This window comes from Mirounga angustirostris, unplaced genomic scaffold (assembly GCF_029215605.1).
Source record: "Mirounga angustirostris isolate CCGP_5_RB_7025 unplaced genomic scaffold, mMirAng1.0.hap1 SCAF_11, whole genome shotgun sequence".
In the NCBI taxonomy this organism is placed as follows: domain Eukaryota; kingdom Metazoa; phylum Chordata; class Mammalia; order Carnivora; family Phocidae; genus Mirounga; species Mirounga angustirostris.
Genome location: NW_026991719.1, coordinates 59,895,827 through 59,915,970, shown reverse-complemented (window position 1 = coordinate 59,915,970; position 20,144 = coordinate 59,895,827). Strand labels below are relative to the sequence as shown.

General features: G+C 41.5%; 1 long non-coding RNA gene across 11 annotated transcripts in view; it reads left to right on the top strand.

The window, feature by feature from the left end:
* LOC123847856 (uncharacterized) overlaps positions 1-20,144 on the top strand; it is a 56,341-nt gene continuing 36,197 nt past the window's right edge. For 6 of the 11 annotated variants that reach the window (XR_006791624.2, XR_010406192.1, XR_006791616.2 and 3 more), the window contains exons 1-3: positions 2-220; positions 9,857-10,000; positions 10,432-10,618. This is a non-coding gene — a long non-coding RNA (uncharacterized LOC123847856). Of the gene's footprint in view, positions 221-1,035; positions 1,161-9,856; positions 10,001-10,431; positions 10,619-11,283; positions 11,388-18,288; positions 18,399-20,144 lie in introns of those variants that run through there. The other 5 variants (XR_010406189.1, XR_006791617.2, XR_010406191.1 and 2 more) reach the window with 5 other exon arrangements.

The window sequence follows — 20,144 nt, the reverse complement described above, 5'->3', positions numbered from 1 at the left end:
ATGCGCCAGAAGCATACTGCGGCGGTCCCGGCGAGGCCGTGCTTTGACTGGCGTCCTCGCTGCGGCTGGAGGCGCCCCTGGTTCTCTTTCGCCTGTCCAGTTCTACCTTGGCCTGTGCAGCCACCCTAGATCCGCGGACTTTGTGCCGCCGCTCCCTCTACCCTGTCTTGCGGCGGCCAGCGCTGAGAATTCACGCTACGACACTCGGTTCAGCCAGGAGGTAGGAGAAGAACATGGAGGGCGGGGGAGGGAACTCGGGACGGAGGGATTCTTGATCTGTGTATTCTCCCGGTTCACGAGAGGAGAAAGTGGGGGACAGCATGGGTGTCAAGCCTACCAAAGGATGTTGAGCGTTTACTTCCCATTGTGAAAGGATACAGACTCTAATCAGGGTTGAGGCACATGAGCGCCGTTGTTTTCATGACGTTCTGTTTAAAGATTTGGGGTTCCTCTTACGTAGCAGAAGGTGTATTTAAAGGATGGGCCTTAGTACTAGGCTCATCCAATTAGGAGAGCTTTCTTTGCCTTTGTTCCGGGTGGTGGGTCTTACTAACGGAGTCTGAGGGTACTCCAGCTCCTCCCTGGGGGCCGGGGCGGATCCCATCTACATTTGCTCTCTGCGGTCACCTGCAGTGTTTCCACTTCCCTAGTGTATCACACGTAACTCCCATTAGGAGATGCTCGTGGTGTCTCTCCTTGAGTAGTGGGGCACAGCTATGGCGAGAAACACGTCCAGATGGCGTCAGGCATGTGTACAAGAAGCGGAGGAGGGAGGGCAGGGAATTGGAGAGGACGGCCTTGGTGCGCATGTGTGTTTGAGGGGTTGGGGAGGCGCGGGATCGCGCACGTATGTTTGAGAAGGCCTGAGGCGAGGGGGAAGGGGCCCCAGTTGGGGAGAGTGGGAGGTAAGCACGCGCAAGCTTGGGGCGTTGCGGGGCGGGGGCGGTGTCGAAAGCGTAGCTAAGAAAGCAAAGTTTCTAGTACACAGTTGGCCGCGGCAGTTGGGAGGGAAAGTGAAGGCGCGCATGCGTATTTGAGACGACATTGTGACGGTTGGCTTTAGGAGGAGAGAGGAGCGCAAGCGTATTTCAGACAGAATGACGGGGAGGGGAGGCGCGCGCCGTAGGTGTAATTAAGATTGCAAAATGGCGAGGGGGGAGGTAAGTTGTCTTTGCTTGGCCGTCTTGGGCTGGGGGCCCTGCAGAGAAGTAGAATCTGCCTTTCTGGTTGGGTGAGGGCATCTGCCGAGCGGGAGATGTCCTAGGCTGTGGCCAAATCCACGAGAAATTAACCCAGAATCTTAGCCTTTCACTGGCCTATTGATACATGGGTTTGAAAATGCCGAGGCGATGATGACTGTCCAAAAGGTCTCGGCAGCTGGCTGTGTGTAGGAAATGGGTAAAATGGGACCACTGGAGCTAGGCCACATTCCGGCAATACACATTTGGAGGGCTCTCTGTCAGACTTTGGGCCGCTGTACTCGGCTCTGGACACATTCTCTCATCCCATCAGAGTAGCAGAACACAGTGATTGCGGTATTGTTAGAATCTACTGTTAATGTTAGGCAGAAGCTCTTGATGTCCCCCACTGCAGAATATTGGTGTGAGGATTTGGCTGTGTTTCCAAGTGCTTGTTACACTTTAAACCTAGGCTTTGGGCAAATGGTAATGATAGTATGAAGGTGACCTTTCCTCCAAATTATTTTTTTCTGTAAAACTTTAGCCTAGGGAGAAGGTTTTTTGAGGTAGCCGTACTTGTCGTGGATCTCAGAGGGCTTCAGTGAGGATCTACTGTAAATCGCTAAAACTAATAGTTTATCACTTAAATATGTAGCACAAAGGGCACAGGATTCAAAATAGAAGAGACCGTTCTTGCCCAGTAATCCTAGCTGTGATCTCATACTGGTCCTTTTCCTTCTCTAAGCCCATTTCGCTATAGTAGTAATTATATTTAAACGTCTGTAGCACTTAAAACTATAATGCCAGGTACTGGTCTAAGTGCTTTTACATGTGCCCTAACTCATTTAGTACTCTCGACAATCTTAAGAAATAGCAGTACCATTATTCATATTTTACAAATGAGAAATGTGGGGGACACAAGATTAAGTGGTTTGTCCAAGGCTTTACATCCATTTGAATGGCCGAAACTGGATTTTTATCCAGGTTGTGTGACTCCATAATTCTGTGCTCTTAAACATTATGCTTTATTCCCCTGAAGTGAGGGTTCAAAATTTAAAGGACCCTTCTTTTATGATTTCAGATTTTGTTTGTAATTTACCTGTGCTGTTTAAGAAAGGAGACCTGTTTGCTCTTGGCTGCTTTTTACTCCGTGCATTGTACAGGGTTACAGCTGTAGAAGACAAAAAGTAAAGAATTGTTGATTTGGAGCCTACCGGGGTGGCCATCCTTATCTACCCTTGTCTTCTATGCTTTTTGTTCTGCAGAGGGTTTAAAATGGCCGACTGCGGCAGGCTGGACACACCCTTCTTGTTTTGCCTGATTTGAGATCTGGTCAAATGCTTTGGGACAGCGGTCTTTTGCTGCAGTAGAGATTTTTTTTTCTTACCCATTATTAATATTTCGGTGTGTTAATACAAATGTCCAATAGTAAAGGAAAGGTTCTTGTTTTTTTCTTATAATAAAAGACTGAAAATACGTGCATTTCTTTTACTATTGGTTAGGATGGATTCACTGAAGTGCAATTACTGTCAATGTTTTTAACACTCCTTATGTATTGACAGATTTCATTCTGAAAAGGTCGTACCAGTTTTTACTCACAAGCATTGAGTCGTGTTTGTTTTGAAAACTATATGTTACGGATAACAAGCAGTATTGTTTTAATTTTGCATTTCTTTGATTATTAGGGAGTTTGGACTCCTTTTTCCTCCATATACTTCTTAGCAGTTTCATTTTCTTTCATGTGATGTTAGTTCAGGTCTTATACTGATTTATCTGTTGCAGTTTTAGTTTACTGTTACTGTTACCTATTTGAAAGTGTTCTTCAAATTAAGGCTATTACTCGAATTTCTGCAGTGTTACATATTCCAGGTTATTGTTTGCCTTTTAATTTTTGTTTTTAAATTTGGGGTTAGAGATTCGAAAGCAAGTGGTCAGATCTCTATCTTCTGTTTTGTGATTTTTCTCCCATCGTTTAATTTTGAATAGTTCTCTCAATCTAGAAATTTGGTAAATATTCATTGTAGCTTTGTTTGAGGGTAACCATCAAGTTTGCGGAAAAAGGATCTGTAATTTCACCACCCAGAGATAACCCAGTGTTTATAAATGTGTTCGCGTCTTTTCATTCCCTGCATTTTTCTACAGTTGATCATATATTTGTACTATTTTATGTTGGGTTTTGAGTTTAACATTATAACATGCATTTTTCCACGTTAAACATTCTTGCAATTGTCATATAATGGTTTCATGATACCTTGATGTCTGGAAATATTTTTAAATTTTCAGTATTTTAAATGATGTAATGAATGTCTTTTCATTTTCATTTAGTTTTTATTGTTTATCTATTTTGAGTTATTTCTTTATAGACTTCCAGAATTAGAATCGTTCATCAAAAAGTTTGAACGTTGTAAAGACTTGCTATAGTAACATTCGAAAAAATTATGTCATTTTTTCTGTACCCAGTTATTTAGGTATTTAGAAAAATCTTTTTTGCTACCTTATATGTAAGAGAATGGTATCTTTGTTTTACCATCCATTTCTCTGATTCCTGGTGAGGCTGGATTCTCAAATGTTAATTATTAGCTCTTCTCTTTGTGAACTATTCGATTTGGGTCTGAATGTTATGTATTTGTAAGAGCTCTCTATTATGTGTGCTGTAAAAGGATCTATTATCCCTTGTTATTTATTGCAAATGACAAATGCGATTTGTTGCACATACACTCCCGGTATATGTTGCCATTGAGTCTTAAGAAATGTTTGTGATTCCAAGGACAACTGCTTCGTGGGATACATGTCAGATTCTTGGTAGCCATTTTGAGATAACATTTGTCTGTCCTTTAAATAGATAGCCATGTCTTTTTATTTAAAAAGAGAGCACTCTTGAGTGCCGCATAGCATTGGTACGTCCTGGCTATGGGTGTGGAAAGAAGACATGGCAACATTTTGTCCCTAATAAGAAACCAACTTAGACAAGACACAAAACAATAGAGCCCTCTCCCCCATCCATTCTGGGACTGATCTTATTTTGAATACTTAGGAGTGATCTGGAGGAGGATATGTACATAGTGTAATGTCCACATTTATAGATAACACTAAGCTCTTTGGAGGTGTAAAATGCTAGGAGGAACAAACTGCAACACCTGAGAAGGCATTGTGAGTGTGGGCTGACAGTGGCAGAATGGAACAGTGTAGGCAAGAGCAATATGATGACTTTAGGGGGAAATAGCATGTTAAGCATATAAAAGTGGCCTCGGAGACATTGGGTCCCAAGACGGGGATCTCAGTGTAAATGGCAGCAATCTGTTGATGTCATCAGCTCAGTTTGCTGGTGCAGAGACGGAAGAGCCATTAAAACCCTAGGCCTTATTAGGAACGGTATGGGACACAGGAAAAAGTCCATCCTGTCTTTGTATAAAACCATCTGAACCAAATGACTAGTTAACACTAGTAATCTCTCTTCAAGGAGTCTCTTACTATCACTCAATGTTGAAAAGTGGTTGGGAAGAGTGTATTACCTCCTTGTTTCATTTTTCTTATTTATTTTGTTATTTATGATTGGGTAATTTAGAATAGATATTCTTAAAGGTTTTGGGGTGAGGTGTCTTAGAAGGTTTCCTGAAACTGGGTCTTTTATTTGTGGTTCAGAGAATCTGTTTAATTTTATTAAGTAAACCTCTCTAAATTATCATTCCCAATACATGGGCTCTGTACTATCTCATATATTTAATAACATTCTAATTTTTACTTTTTCAGTGAAGGGTAGGGATTATAGGATTTAGAGGTGCCAAGTGATTTGTTACTTACTGCTTTTTGCTGTCCAGTTACACTGGGTTAATCCAGGTAGTCGTTAGCCCCCATTTTTCAGCATTTTGTTAGTTGCAGATGTTAAACGAGGCTTATTGCGTGTGTGGGGGAGGTTGACAGATGTATAATAAGCAAAACAAAACAACAGAGCTTGTATTGTAGAGGAGGTCGTTGAGAAGATCCTTAACAGGATGGCTCTGCCCATCCTAAGCGTGGGAGTTCCCAAACCCATCTCTGATCAGGAGTTAGGGAGAGCATGGGTATTTGAAATAGCCTAAAAGCCTTTAACCTTTGATTTCTACAATTTGTTCCTTCTCTCTCTTGATGTTACAGCCAGCAGCAGCCTGGAGCAGCGCCCCCTGGAAAGAAATTTTACATCGGCCATTATAATACAACCTGATAAGTGTTGTAGCACTTACCAGGTTGTATTGTAATTGTCTGTGTATATGCCTGTCTCCCTTCCTGTGTTCTCAGTTAGACTGTAAGCTCCTTGAGGGCAGGGACATTGTCTTCTCCAGAGCCCAGCCTGGCACATTAGTAGGCCTCAGTAAATGTTTATTGGATGAATAAATGAATGAGTCATCAACAAACATTTATCGTGTGCCTGCTAAGGTGATCTCCACAGGCTCTGGACTGTCAACTGTTTATTCAAAATGCATGTGGTCAGAAACGTGCTATTTCTTTGTGGTTATGCATCTAAAGAGTTTTTCTGAGATAATGTTGTTTTTGTGTTTGGATTTCAGTCCTTGGTATTTACAGATGTTGCTAGTGTTGCAGCTGCTGACACACTCTTCCTTGGTGGGACCTGGGTGGTAGCTGCCAGATAAGGAGCCTCATCCTCACTGCCCAGTGTTCGCTATCTGTAGACTCATCCCCTTTCCACTTCTCCTCAGGTCATCCTTCAAATGGTGTTCCTAGGTAGGGCTGCACGTTCTAGATCAGGGGTAGGCAAATGCAGCCCATGGACTGCCTGGTTTTGCAAATAAAGTTCTTCTGGAACACATGTTATTTGTTGATATTTTGTCTGAGGCCTTTCCGGCCTGCAACAGCGATGTTGAATGACTACATCAGAGACCTGGTGGCCCATAAAGCCTGTCCTTTACCGAAAAAGATTGCCTGCCCAGCTTTGGATCATTACTCGACTGTGATGGTTTCATATGCCTCTCCATTCACCAAAGATATTTTTAACGTCTCAGAAACTCATTTATTTACCTCATTCATTATTGCTTATAACAGGTCTTTTTCCTATTTTACAGGTGGGCCAGCTAGAACACACTTCAAACTATATTGATTATAAGGCCTCCACCAGGGTCCGACAGTTAGTCAGTTATACCATGTACTTCAGCATCAAGTTTGGAGCTTCATCTCTAGAAATTCCTTTTGTTAAATCCTAACCTGAAGACCGTGGCCATATCATACCTTGGTGCCTTATCCCTTGCCCCCCCCCCTTCCTGCACAGGTCTTTGCAATGATAATATGGAAAGTAACAAGTTAATGTGAGCTAAGGCAGAAAGGTAGGCCAAGGCAAATGTTTACGGGGTCTGAATGCTAATACACAAAGAAATGGGATTTCTGAAATACTCACTTACTTAGACTTCATACGGTTAGGGAGCCTGGACTTCCAAGAGCTTAGGGCCTTCCCCTTTACCCTCTCTAACCTTCCACACATTGTCTTGGAAACCTGCCTGTGGGTGTATTGTGATTCATTTCATGTCATTAAAAAGTTGAGAGCTCCCAAGTCCAATTCAAGAAAGCTAGATCTAAAAAACAAACAAAAAGGAAAGAATATAGGATAGTCTCATTCTAGGAGTAAAATGGTGGGAAAGGCCCTTACAGCATTGTTTTTCAAGCTGCTTGTTGGATTTTCCCCAGCATTTTATTGTGAAAAATTTTAAGTGTATGTATAGAAAAGTTGAAGAACTGTACATTGAAAATCCATCTACCTACCAACTGGAGGTTAACAATTAACCTTGCAATTAACATTTTGCTATATTCGCTTTATTGTGTATTATCCATCTTTGTCGGATAGGTTTTTTAAATGCTTGTGGTGGTGTCCATTTTGAGCTCATCTGTATCTGACCCACATGGTACTGAAAAGGAGTTTCTTTTTATTCTTATCTGTATTTCCCAAGTGGGAATGGATACTACTGCAGCCTAACTATGTATAAGCAGATCTGCCTGGTAGTGAGATTCCAAGGGAGAGAAACCATTTGACGCCTGAAAGAAAATGTCTACAGCTCACTGTTTACTGGAAATGGTAGGACAAGAAAAGATGGAAGTCCAGGTCCAGTGTCAGTGAATCTTTCCAATCAAATATTGCCCTACACTTCATTCACTTCACTGCCTGGGGGGGAGGGGAACAGGTCGTTTTCTGAGCAGCTTCTGCTTGGTTCTTAGACTTGAAGGAAAAACAACAAAGTCACATCAGAATGCCCCCTAGGTGATTAAGGATTAGCACAACTCCTTGGAATTTTAGCAGATGGATTTTTAATTTGGAATACTGTCGAATCATATTCTTTAGGACCTTTTCTATTAGCAGTAGCCGCAGAGTCAATTTGGGAAGCAACCACGAACTGAAATCTTAATTTCTCTTCGTCATGAACATGATAATGGTAAACGTTACCTGTTTGTGTCTGTCTCCCTTCATTTAAGCTCAAGGGCAGAGACTGTATCGTACTCATCTTTGTAATTCTCATGGTAATAAATGTTTGAATCATTGAAAATGTATTGTTGCATTTAATACCTATCACATGGGCAAATTTAAAAAAAAAATGTTATACTGATGTTGGTGGGGTTATCCAGTTTCAGTATAATCCTTTGTAGGGGCAGTTTGGTAATATATAATGTGGCAGAATAAAAATTGTATGTCTTTTTGACCACGCAGTTTCATTTTTAGGGATATACCCCAAAATATTCTAAAGAAATCCTAAAGAAATATTCTAAGGATATTCTAAAAGATGTAGTTATGGGAATGTTTACAATGTTCATAGCAATAAAAAATGGAAAAAAAACTTACCTCTTCATGAGTAATCATTTGGGTAGATATATTTTGATGTATTCATGTAATATTACAACATGGCATTAAAAGTAAAAATAGTCTTGTAGACGAATATTTTACTTGGAAAGATGTATCAAGTATATTAATTGAAAAAAAAGCTAGAGGGCAATAGTATGGTTTTCATCCAGTTTTTGTGAAATAAAAATTCATGTTTGTTTGTGTACGTGAAAGTAATTGGGAGAACATACCCCGAGTGTTAAACTTTCTGGGATTCTGGGATTTTTTTACTTTCCATCCTTAATATATTTCTGGAACTTTTTTCACGGTGTGCATTTATGACTTTCACAGTTAGACAAACATGGAAAGTATTTCCATTTTGAAATTTGTTGACCTAAACAGAAGTGGAATAAATTGGGCAGCAAGGGGGCTGGAAACTGGAGTAGTTTAGTTTAGTTTAGTTTAGTTTAGTTTAGAAGAGAGCTAGGTGGAGTGGGAGAAGGGAATGGAAATAAGATCTCTGTCTTCAGAGAGCGGTACTAACTACTAACTACTCTATTCTTGGCTCCTTAGTGCAGCATTTCATGGTAAGGTGTCTACACTGACATTTGCCATTTATTTCCCAATTACGCCCGGTACAAATTTCTCTCCCCTTCTTGTCCCTCTGGGCTGTAATAAGCTCAGGAATTGCCGGCGGCAGCTGCTGCTTGTACGTGTGCGGATCGTGCTCTAGTAACAGCTGCTTTACTTTATCCAGTAAAGAGATGGCTCAGACTCATCAAGTCTCCTGCTCCCCTTCCCCAGTGCTTGGCAGCGTGAAATCTTCCCCACTTGCAGCGGGAGAGCTTTCTGCCAGGCTCTCAGGATTAGTAGTAGATTCTAAGACATTTTTGCTGATGGGGAATGCAGTAGTTAAAAATGAGCCCTGAGAAACTGCTCCTTGAATTTTCCTGGGGTTCAAGGGTTGTCTGCCTCTCACTGGGTAACAGGAAACCTAGTTGCATTTGCTGGTACTGCCAGCATCTAATGATTTTAATAGCTTGGGCTTTGGGCCATTGCTGAATTGCCAGATTTCTGGGTTGCTTTTCATGCTAAGCAGCTAGGGACTGGGAAACTTTGTGGCGTAGGCTGCTTTCTTAGAAAGAAAGGACCCCTGGGGATCTTTGGCTTATCCTGTGTGGGTCTTAGGTCTCAGAGTCCCAATCCTTCCTAGTAGTTGAGTCTTGGGAGATAGGGGAGTAACCATTGCCTCACCTAGCTCCCTTTGATCATTTTGATAACCTGGGCAGCGGATAAGGCAATAGATAACGTTTAATTCCTTTCACACACAGGTAAAGTGAGTCCTGGTGGGAGTTGAGATTGTGAATGACAGGCCTTGGCCCAGAGCCCATACCTTTCCTCATTAGTGTGAACCAAATGCCATCCAATGACTAGATGGAGGTTTCATCCACTTTTAGGGAGCTCTTTTTAGCCAGGATTACAGAATGGAGGGTCATAACTGCCAGACAGAAAAGGGCCCCTAAGAAATCAAGTTTACCCCCACTCTGAGGTAGGGATATTGAAGTCTAAAGAGGGAAAGACTTGCAGGCAGCTAGGCAGATCAGCATGAGTTAATATCTGAGTTCTAACACTTTGATATAGCCAGTTACTTGGTGTCTCTGTACCCGACTTACCACATTTAAAATGGATACATGAATTCTTACTAAATAATAATTGTAGGCATTGCAACAGTCTGCCAGATAAAGAAGAGAGCAAAATCTGAGGTCCATGGTGTGGGCTGGATGACTTGACCAAGGTGGTAAAAGTAAATTCGAAGCTGTATCTCAAACCTTGGCTATTCTGTCTTAACATTTCTTTCTTCTTCCTTCTCTCTATCCTACAGGTGACACCCAAGTGTGATCAGAAGCCATGCCACTGGTGAAGAGGTATATTGAGCCCCGCCTGGCCCAGTGAGGTTACCTGAGAATTGGGAGAGGCTTAGATCAACATCCTGCACATCCTGTTATCAAATCATTGTGAAGTCTTGGTAAGTGGCTAGTGGCTTTGGCAGGCTAGCCCAGTTGGTGGGAAGGGGCAGGGAAGGTGGTCTTAGTAGGTATTAGGCGATTACTTGATAGTTTCCCCATCATGGTATAAATAAAAAAGGTCTTAAAATGTTCAGACTACACTAGAAAATAATGAGCCTAACCTTTCATTTTTTTCATTCTCCCATTTTTGCAGATGGGCGAATTGCTTATCTTGCCCAAGATTATAGCTAGTTGATGTAGGAAGTGGATTTGAATGTAAGCCAGTACTGTGTCTTCTACCCAGTGCTTCCTCTAGGTCCCATTTGAGTCCAAGGAGGCCGTGTGAGACAGAAATGTTTTTTATTCCACACCGAAAGATTTTTATAATAGCCTCTGAGGTGGTTCTTGCCCAACGAAGTAAATGTTCATGGTGTAAAAAATTTTTATGCAGAAAATCACCTGGGATGCCTGTTAAAAATGCAGATTCCTGGGCAGCCAGAAACCTTGTCATTGGTCAAGAGCAACACTAAGACCTACCTGTCACTTATATTGAGGCTTCCTGCCCAGTGGGTTCATCAGCAAGCCAGAACGAATCACCATTGCCATGGTTGTCCTTGTGAGGCAGTTGGGAAGCCTTGGTAAGTCGCCGGTGGTTTGGGTGGGGGTCCCCCAGTTGGGGGTAGAGAAGAGATGGTTGTGATGCAGCGCTTCCTCCCTTCCTTAGACAGTTATTAAGTGCTCACTAGTTGCCAGAGACTATTCTAGATATTAACAGAGTTCTGCCATCGTGGAACTTTCATTCTTGTGAGAGTAGACAAAGGAATAAAGAACGAGTAAAAGCAGAAAGTATCATAAATGTTGAAGTTTTTCCATTACGGTATGAAAATTGTGTTAAAAATGGGTAGGTTAGACTAAGCAACACCTTGTGTTTTTTCCCCACTTCCCATTCTCCTTTTTTTGTTTTAAGATTTTATTTATTTATTTGGGGGAGAGAGAGGGAGAGCAAATGAGCACGCACAAGTTGGGGAAGGGGCAGAGGGAGAAGGAGAGAGAGAATCTCAAGCAGACTCTGCACTGAGCGTGGCGCTCGACGTGGGGCTCGATCCCACGACCCTGGGATCATGACCTGAGCCAAAATCAAGAGTCGGATGCTTAATTGCCTGAGCCACCTAGACTCCCCCAACCCATTTTCCCTTTTAATACTTGCCACTGTCTTTCAGTACATTGGAGGCTGAGCAAGGTGAGTATGGGGCGGTCATAGATGATGAAAGCAATCTTCTTCCTTTTTGTAACCCCTCACTAGGCTGAATTGGGAAGGATGTCTTTCAGAAAGTGTTTGAGAGAGTCTGCCAGCTCTTCCACACGAGTGAACATGTAGCAGAAGAGGGGGTCCTCTCGGTGATTAAGGTAACACAGTGATTAGGTAAATAGGGGAGGAAAGGATGACTGCCCTGACTCCTGTCAGGGAGGCTCGTAGAAATGTCCTTTCCAGGGGCCAGTACCTTTAAAGCCTGCAGTTTATTCCATCGTACATCCTCCTCAAAACAGTTGGGGTAAATTACATGCTTACCCAGTCTGTGATCACCCCTGCAAAGGATCAGGACTGAAACGGTTCCCAACTAAACTGGGTCGCATAAGTTACATGTCACAGATAATATCAACATGACACTAATTATTCTCCCCTTATGGGGAGAGTCTCTTCTTTCTAACCAGATTTGTTGGGAGTTTTTATCAGACAATGGAGCTACATACATCTTGTCAAAAAGTCAGCTCATAGCAGAGGCTCATCATTTCAGCAGCAGCCAAGTATATAGCACTTTGGGTTACTAATTTCAGAGGCAGCAGGGTCTTCTGGATTGCATTTAAACCAGCTGGACTAGTATTCATTTTTGGCTCCTAAGGGGTCCAGCCCCTGATAGGCTCCAGGGAGCACTTAAATGATCCAGAGTTAAAGTGGGCAGCATATATAGTATGACCATCCTTGGGCTATCTCTGTAGAGGCCCACCCCTACTCTAAGCTTTTTTAAAGAATGCCAGATCATTCCTTGGTGTCTGCCATTTTTCATAAAAGTAATAAAGGTCACCTTTTCCCGTGAGGATGGTCTTGAGATGGTGCCTTCATAGCATAAGGTTCCCCATATGATCTCTGGAATACTTGGATAATTCCTACTGACAGAATTAGATAATTAGCCTGTGCTGGGAACCTGAATGATAAGGAAAATTGTCTTTTTCCTAAGGAGAAGCCTGGGATAGCCATTCATACAAAGGGAGTTCCCATATTCCATGTCCTTCACGAGAGAGAGAGAGAGAGAGCACAAGCAAGGGGAGTGGCAGGCAGAGGGAGAAGCAGGTTCCCCACTGAGCCGGGACCCCGATGCAGGACTCGATCCCAGGCCCCTAGGATCAGGACCTGAGCCAAAGGCAGACGCTTAACCGACCAAGCCACCCAGGCATCCCCCTTCACAGCTTATTTTAAAATGACATTGGTCTTGTATAAGGATATGAATGTTAGCATGCTGTCAAAACCCAAGTCTTCCTATCTCTTTCTCTATATGGGCCAAAAGGGATCATATAAATCTGGCTTTTGCTATCTGAACCTCAGTTCTTTCCCTAGGGTTTCCCTATTCCCATTATCTGCTCTTTATTTTTGTGACAGCAAGTCTGTTGTGGTTTTCTTTTTTTTTTCTTTCTCTTGTCGTTCTCTTTAGGCTAGCCATCACCCCTGTAGTAGCACCCACGCACAACTTGTGAACATTTTCTGCCGGAGGTCATAGAACAGTAACAGTGATGAGCAGTTAATTATAGGTGCCTTTTATGTTCTAGGCAAGGGCTTTGCATGTATTTGTCATCTCATTTTAACTTAACAGTAACCCTGGGAAGTGTGAATTGTTCCTACTTTACAGACAGTAAAGCTGAGCCCCAGAGAGGTGGTGTCGCCAGCATGCCACAGGGAGCCAGTGGCGGAGCTGTGTGTGTCACACTCCAAAGATCTGAACCACCTTTCTGTCCTTGAAGCACTAGATGTGAGGAGTGTGTTCTTCATTGTTGGGACTTCCTGCCTCCTCGTGGGGCCCTTGTCACTGTCTTCTTCCGGGACACGGGGGCACACGTGAAGGGTTTGTTTTCAAAGGGGGATTCGGATGTGCAAGAGAGATGGTGTGAGGGCTGTGTAGGTCCCTTCAGTTTCTAGAAATAACCACTCTGGGTGAACTAGCCTTTATTTCCCCCACCCCCCGACACAGCTATTCACTGTGTGCTTATCTTTGTTGGCTTTTCACCTTTCGGTATTCCCCCCACCCTCCTGCATGATGTTTATGTTGCACAATTTCTGTGAGGTTATGTTTTCTTCTACCCCCCGCCCCCCACAAAAAGGAATCACAAGAGTCAGAGTCACAACTGAAAATCCACTGCTTACAGAATGTTAGCTCAGGTGCAGGTGCACCAAGGGCTGGAGCAGCTTGCTGTGCAGATCAGTGTGTCCCAGCTGGAATTCAGCATAAACACTGCATTCTGCTAGCAGACAGTACTGATAAGATTACTCTTTGTATGTATCGAGTGGAAAATAACAGGGATACCTATCCGTTAACACTTGAGTAAATTTTATTGCTGGTAAGGTAACGGTGTCCAGATAGTTGGCATAGACTGAGGTTTGGCAAGCTATGGCCCACATGGCAGCGGCTTGTTTTTTCAAATCTGCAGTTTTGTTGGAACACAGGATCATGCTTATTCTCTATTGCCCACGGTTGCCTTTTGGGCTGCAGTAGTGCCGAGTATTTGTGATGGACTCTGTGGTCCACGGCCTGAAGCGTTACCATCTGGCCCTTCACAGAAAGTGTGCCAACTCCCGGCACAGGTTAGATGTACTGTGTCTACCTTGCCTCCCCGCCTCCCATTTTCTTTTCTGTGGGGCTTGAATTTACAGCTAACTAATACTAGAAAGTACAGAATTTCATAGTGGTCAGTTTGCCTCTGGATTTCCTCCCACTCAGATTAAGTTCACCAAGAAAGCACATTCACAGATTGGGCCATACGTACAGAAAGAACTGTGTTTCATATGCCTCATTGTAGTTAATCATTTATCATATATGGTGCCCCCATTCTTTTCCTTCTTTTCAGGGATAACCATTTTAAAATTTAGCCATTCTCAGGTATCCAAAAAGTTAGAACTCATGTTTCCTAATTATGACTTTACCTAATTTTAATACATCTCCCCACTCTGTAGCATGAAAGCAGCCGTAGACAATATGGAAACAAATGGGCAGGACTGTGTTCCAGTAAAACGTCATTTACAAAAACAGATAGCAGCCTGGAATCAGCCCATGGGCTATAGTATGCCATCCCCACTCTACATTATACATACAAGAACAAGAGGATTTGAGGTGTTCCATTAAAGCAAACATTAAGGGTAATTTTTACTCAACAATTCGTGTGATACAGGGGCGCCTTGGTGGCTCAGAACGTTAAGCGTCTGCCTTTGGCTCAGGTCATGATCCCAGGGTCCTGGGATCGAGCCCCGCATCAGGCTTCCTGCTCAGCGGGAAGCCTGCTTCTCCCTCTCCCACTCCCGCTGCTTGTGTTCCCTCTCTCACTGTGTCTCTCTCAAATAAATAAATAAAAGTCTTAAAACACACACACAATTCGTGTGATACAGTAACAGTAACACGCTGTGCTTAGTCAGCCCTCCAAAGTGGCTTGTGATCTATGCATTATGTACATGACTTAAAAGTCATCTAAATGTTGGCTCGAGTTCTTGGTAGAGTGATAGCATTTTCATGGGGCATGTTATTACCATCCTTTAGAGGATCCTCTTCTTTGCCATAGTTTTCCTTTATTTATTTATTTTTTTTTTTTTTGATACAGTTGACAGAGTGTTACATTAGTCTCAGGTGTACAGCATAGTGATTTGACAAGCCTTTATGTTATGCTATGTTCACCACAAGTGTAGCTGCCATCTGTCACCATACAATGCCATTATGCTACCATTGACTGTATTCCCTGCACGGTACCTTTTATCCCCATGACTTATTCCTGTTTAGATTACTACAGCTTTGAAGTGTTATCTTGAAATCTGGGATTGCGATACCGGATTGCGATACCTCCAGCTTTGTTCTTTCTCAAGATTGCTTTGGCTATTTGGGGTCTTTTGTGGTTCCATACAAATTTTATTTTATTTATTTATTATTTAAAGATGTATTTATTTGCGAGAGAGAGAGAGAGAGGGAGCGCAGGAGCGGGAGGGAAGGCTAGAGGGAGAGGAAGTGAGGGAATCTGAAGCAGACTCTGTGCTGAGCCCAGAGCCCAGGACTCAGATCTCACAACCCTGAGATCATGACCTGAGCTGAAACCAAGAGTTGGGGCACTTAACCGATTGTTTCACCCAGGCACCCCCCCCATATGAATTTTAGTATTATTTGTTCTAGTTCTGTAAAAAATACTGTTGCTATTAATAGGGTTTGCATTGAATCTGTAGATTGCTTTGGTTAGCATGGACATTTGAACTATTAATTTTTTCAATACATGAGCACAGAATATGCTTCTGTGTGTTTGTGTCATCTTCAATTTTTTTTTATCAACATTTCGTAGTTTTGAGAGTATAGGTTTTTCACCTCCCTGGTTACGTTTATTCCTAGGTGTTTTATTATTTTGGATGCAGTTCTAAATGGGATTGTTTCCTTAATTTCTCTTTCTGCTATTTTGTAATTAGTGTATAGAAATGGAACCAATTTCTGTGTTGCTAGAGCTTTCAGTATTATGTTGAATAAAAGTAGAGAGAGTGGATGTCCTTGTCTTGTTCCTAATGTCAGAGGAAAAGCTCTGAGCTTTTCACCATTGAGTATGATGTTAGCTGTGGGTTTCTCATAGATGGCTTTATGTCGAGATATATTCTCTCTGAACCCACTTCATTGAGAGTGTTTAATGCATGTTGAATTTTGTCAAGTGCTTTTTCTGCATTCATTGAGATGCTCTTAGGATTTTTATCCTTCGTTTAGTTAATGGTGGTGTATCACATTGACTTTGCAGATACTGAACCATCCTTGCATCCCTGGAATAAATGCCACTTGATCGTGGTTAATGATCCTTTAGTGTACTGTTGAATGTGGTTTGCTATTGGCCTGTAGTTTTCTTTTTTTTGTAGCTTCTCTGTCTGGTTTTGGTACAGTAGGTTTTTCTTTGCATGACTTGGAATATTTATTTCATTTTTTTTCTTATCCTTACATTATCAGCTCTAGTGTTTACCTTCTTCACCAGCGTATGTTTTCTACGCTACTTAGGCCCATAAGTGAGTCTAATACAGAGATTACTTTAGATGTATTCACTGTCCTATCCTAAGGTCAAGGTAGGAAGCTGTGATTTTGATAATTTGCTGTGTCAAAACCTAAATTTCTCATTCAGGATAGGAGGAATTAATCTTTCCAATGATATCTAAAAATGGGATCCTGACAAAGGAACAGGTCTCTCAGTCAAGTAAGTGATTATTTTGATGTGGAAGTGAATATTTTTTTGACCTTTTTTTGTATGTATTATATTTAGTAGCTTTCTTAACAATGACCCTACCTTGCATTTCCAGAAGAAAATCTTTTACTTTTCAAGGATTTTGAATTAGGTTTCCTAAATTTGCTACTTTTAATGTTAGTCTCTATTTTATTTTTTTACTACTTTGTTTCTGTGTTCAACAGTTGGAGTGGCAGGCAGTCTTTGTCAGTTGTTGAAGTTAGGATCATTAATGAAATCTTGTTGCCGTATCTTTTCCGTTCAGCAGATCTCAAACGTGTTCCACACCATTAAATAGACTTTCATAACATCTCTTTTAAAATGGCACATAATATGCCACTGCATTAATGTAAAATTTTAATTCTTATCTAATATTTGGGCTCTTGTTCAGTTACTGCTCTTTTAATATTGTACAAATAATGATGTGAACCTCTCTGTAGATAATCTCTGCACGTATCCATATGTTTACCAAGGTTGAATTAAATGTTCACTCCCTAGCCTAGTAATGTATGAACATGCCTATTTTGTCATATCCTCACCAATATGCTATTATATAGTTTTTTTTAAAAAATCGGCCAATTGCAAAGGTGAAAAGTGGTCTTCCTTGATGTTTTAGTTTTTATTTCTTTGATTTCCTAGTGAGAAAGAGCAGTTAAAAATCTTACTGGGGACTTTTTTTTGATTTTCTTTTTTCACACAGATTTTGAATCTACCATAGGTTGTAGCTCTTTTCCCCAATTTGGTGTGGAAGTTGTTTTTTATTCTATTTTATTTATTTTTATCCAAGTATAATTAAACATACAGTGTTATTAGTTTTGGGTATACAATATAATGACTCCGCAATTCTGTACATTACTCAGTGCTCCTCGTGGTGAGTGTTCTCTTAATCTCCTTCACACATTTCACCCATATCCCCACCCGCCTCCCCTATGGCAACCACCAGTTTTGTTCTCTATATTTGTAAGAGTGTTTAGTGTTTTTGTTGTTTGTCCACTCTCACTACTTTTATTCAGTGTAGTACTGGAAGTCTTAGCCACCACAGCAGTCAGCCAAGAAAAAGAAATAAAAAGCATCCAAATTGGTAAAGACACAGTTAAACTGTCACAGTTTGCGGATGACCTATTATACATGGAAAAAAAACAACCCTAAAGTCTTCACCAAAAATCTATCTGAATGAATGAATGTAGTAAAGCTGCAGCAGGAGTTTATGGGTCTTCATGTTAGGATTGTGCCGTTTATGTAACAGAGCTACTCTTTCTGCTTAGCTTTTGTGTCTTATTTCTCCCATTACATATTGGCTTGCCTATTCGTTTTATCTTTTTTAATCCTTCTCACATTTGTAGCTTATTCATCAGTTCTGCTTACTTCAGGCTTCACCTTCATCGTTTAAGGTTTACTTGCCTATGGCCCTCATGGCCTCACCTCTGCATCGCGTTGGCTTGCTGTGTGTTCTCTCCGTTTCAGTTCCCTTTGCTACTATGATGATTTTAAGAGCCCACTTCTAATACTGAGAACACAAATTTTATTAGGCCTGACTTAACTTAGTTATTTATATATATAATGCCCATAGCAGCAGTTTGTGGGTCTTCACTGTAGTGTTCTGCAATTAATAGGATTATTATACTCTGTCTCTGCTTTTTTTTTTTTTTTTTTTTTTTTTAAACTCTGTTTCATTTCTTCCGGCTTCTAATGCATCCATTAACACCTGGCTTCTCCATCCTTTATTTCAGAGGTTTCAATTGCAAATGCCTGCGGGGTCCAGATGGGGTAAATGCATAATATGGTTCTGATTTTTATTTTCTCCCTTTTTCTTCAGATGCTGCTTAGGGGTTTTGGCAGGGAGCTTTTCTTTTGTTTATCTACTTTGGATAGAGACCTTGGAAAAGAGATTTCTCTACTCTTAAAAACAAGAGTGCAAATTGGATGGTAAGAGCAGCTGATGCTTCTGAGAGGATTAGTAGGGAGTGTTTGGGATTGGTGTTCCATGGAACATGCACCTTTGATACAAAGAGCAAGGCCATGATTCCTTGGCTCTTGATTGTTACCCAGTGGGAAACCTGCCCAATATTGACAGGACTTTCAGCTCTCTACAAGGAGCCTGATTTTGAGCTGTTAGTTTGCTTTTTTTAAGATTTTATTTAATTATTCATGAGAGGGAGAGAGGCAGAGGCAGAGGGAGAAGCAGGCTTCCCGTGGAGCAGGGAGCCCGACATGGGGCTCAATCCCAGGGACCCCGGGATCCTGACCTGAGCCGAAGGCAGACGCTTAACCGACTGAGCCACCCAGGCACCCCTGTTAGTTTACTTTTTAAAAAAAAATTCCACAGGCCAACACAGCATGTTTATAAATGTTTTTATGACCTCATAGCATCTGCTTCTTCATAATTTTGGCTTATTCGTAGTGTTACCTTCTTCACATGTGGTATTAAGAAATGGGTGTGTAGCCCTACCCATTCAACTTAACCTGGAGGTTGGCAGTTTCCCTTAGGTAGTGTTTAAAACTAGGTCACAGTTTTGAATGGAATTGTATAGATTAGACTAGGATAGATTAGGAAAGAATAGATCTGACAAAGGGTAAGTACTCTGAAATTTAAGACACTGAGTGAAACATTGTGAGCAAACTGCCATCCTCTGGTCTGGATCCACACCTCTAGACCCACATAATATTTCCTAAAAATCTGGTGGTTGTCGGGCTGGGGTGGGCGGAGGTAATGGGGAGTTGTTTAATGGGTATGGAATTTCAGTTTTGCAAAATGAAAAAGTTCTGGAGATTGGTTACTCAACAATGTGAATATACTTAACACTACTGAACTTAAAAGTGGTTGAGATGGTATTAAAAAAATCGAACAAGAATAGTCCGTTAAACAGAAAATTTACACAGTCATCAGAATATCCTTGGGTATGTTAAATATAACACCTTCAAATTTTAAGAGTTTCATGACCATCCTTCCATTTCTGTATATCAAGGGTCTGTTCATAAACTGTGGCCCACCACTTCTTTTTTTTAACAGCCTGTGAAGTGAAGATGTTTACATTTTTTAATGGTTGGGAAAAAATCAAAAGGAGAATAGTATTTCGTGACATGTGAAATAGACAAAAACTCAAATTTCACATTTATTGGAACATAGCACCACATTGATGTATGTATTGTCTATGCCTGTTTTATGCTACAGTGGCAGAAGAGAGTAGTTGTGACAGAAACCATATGGCCTGCAAAGCCTAAATTATTTACTACCTGGCCGTGAACAGGAAAACTTTGAGGTTGCTCTGTTGCAGTAATTACCAGATCCCTCACAAGGACCATCTTTGATGGCTTTAAATGCCTAATTAGCAGTTTTGTTATGGACTACTGGGGACTGTTACTCTATTCTAATATGTGGGGGAGAATCTCACTTCCTTTTTCCCAAATGTGACTCCCTAACGAATTCTGGAAAACTCACATTCTTGGTGAATTTCAGTTGTGGCTGGAATCCTGTTAGCAATTTCCGGTATTGTTGGCTCCTTTGTTTTCAAGAAACAGACTTCTCTTGGGCCATCCAAGCAATCTGGACCACCCACAGCTATGCATGGCCAGCCTCTAAGATAGACCGGTATCTCCTGTGAATTCAAATACAGAAAACCCTATATTCGAATAAAGACAGTTTAAAAAATAAAATTCAGTTTCCCCTCTGAG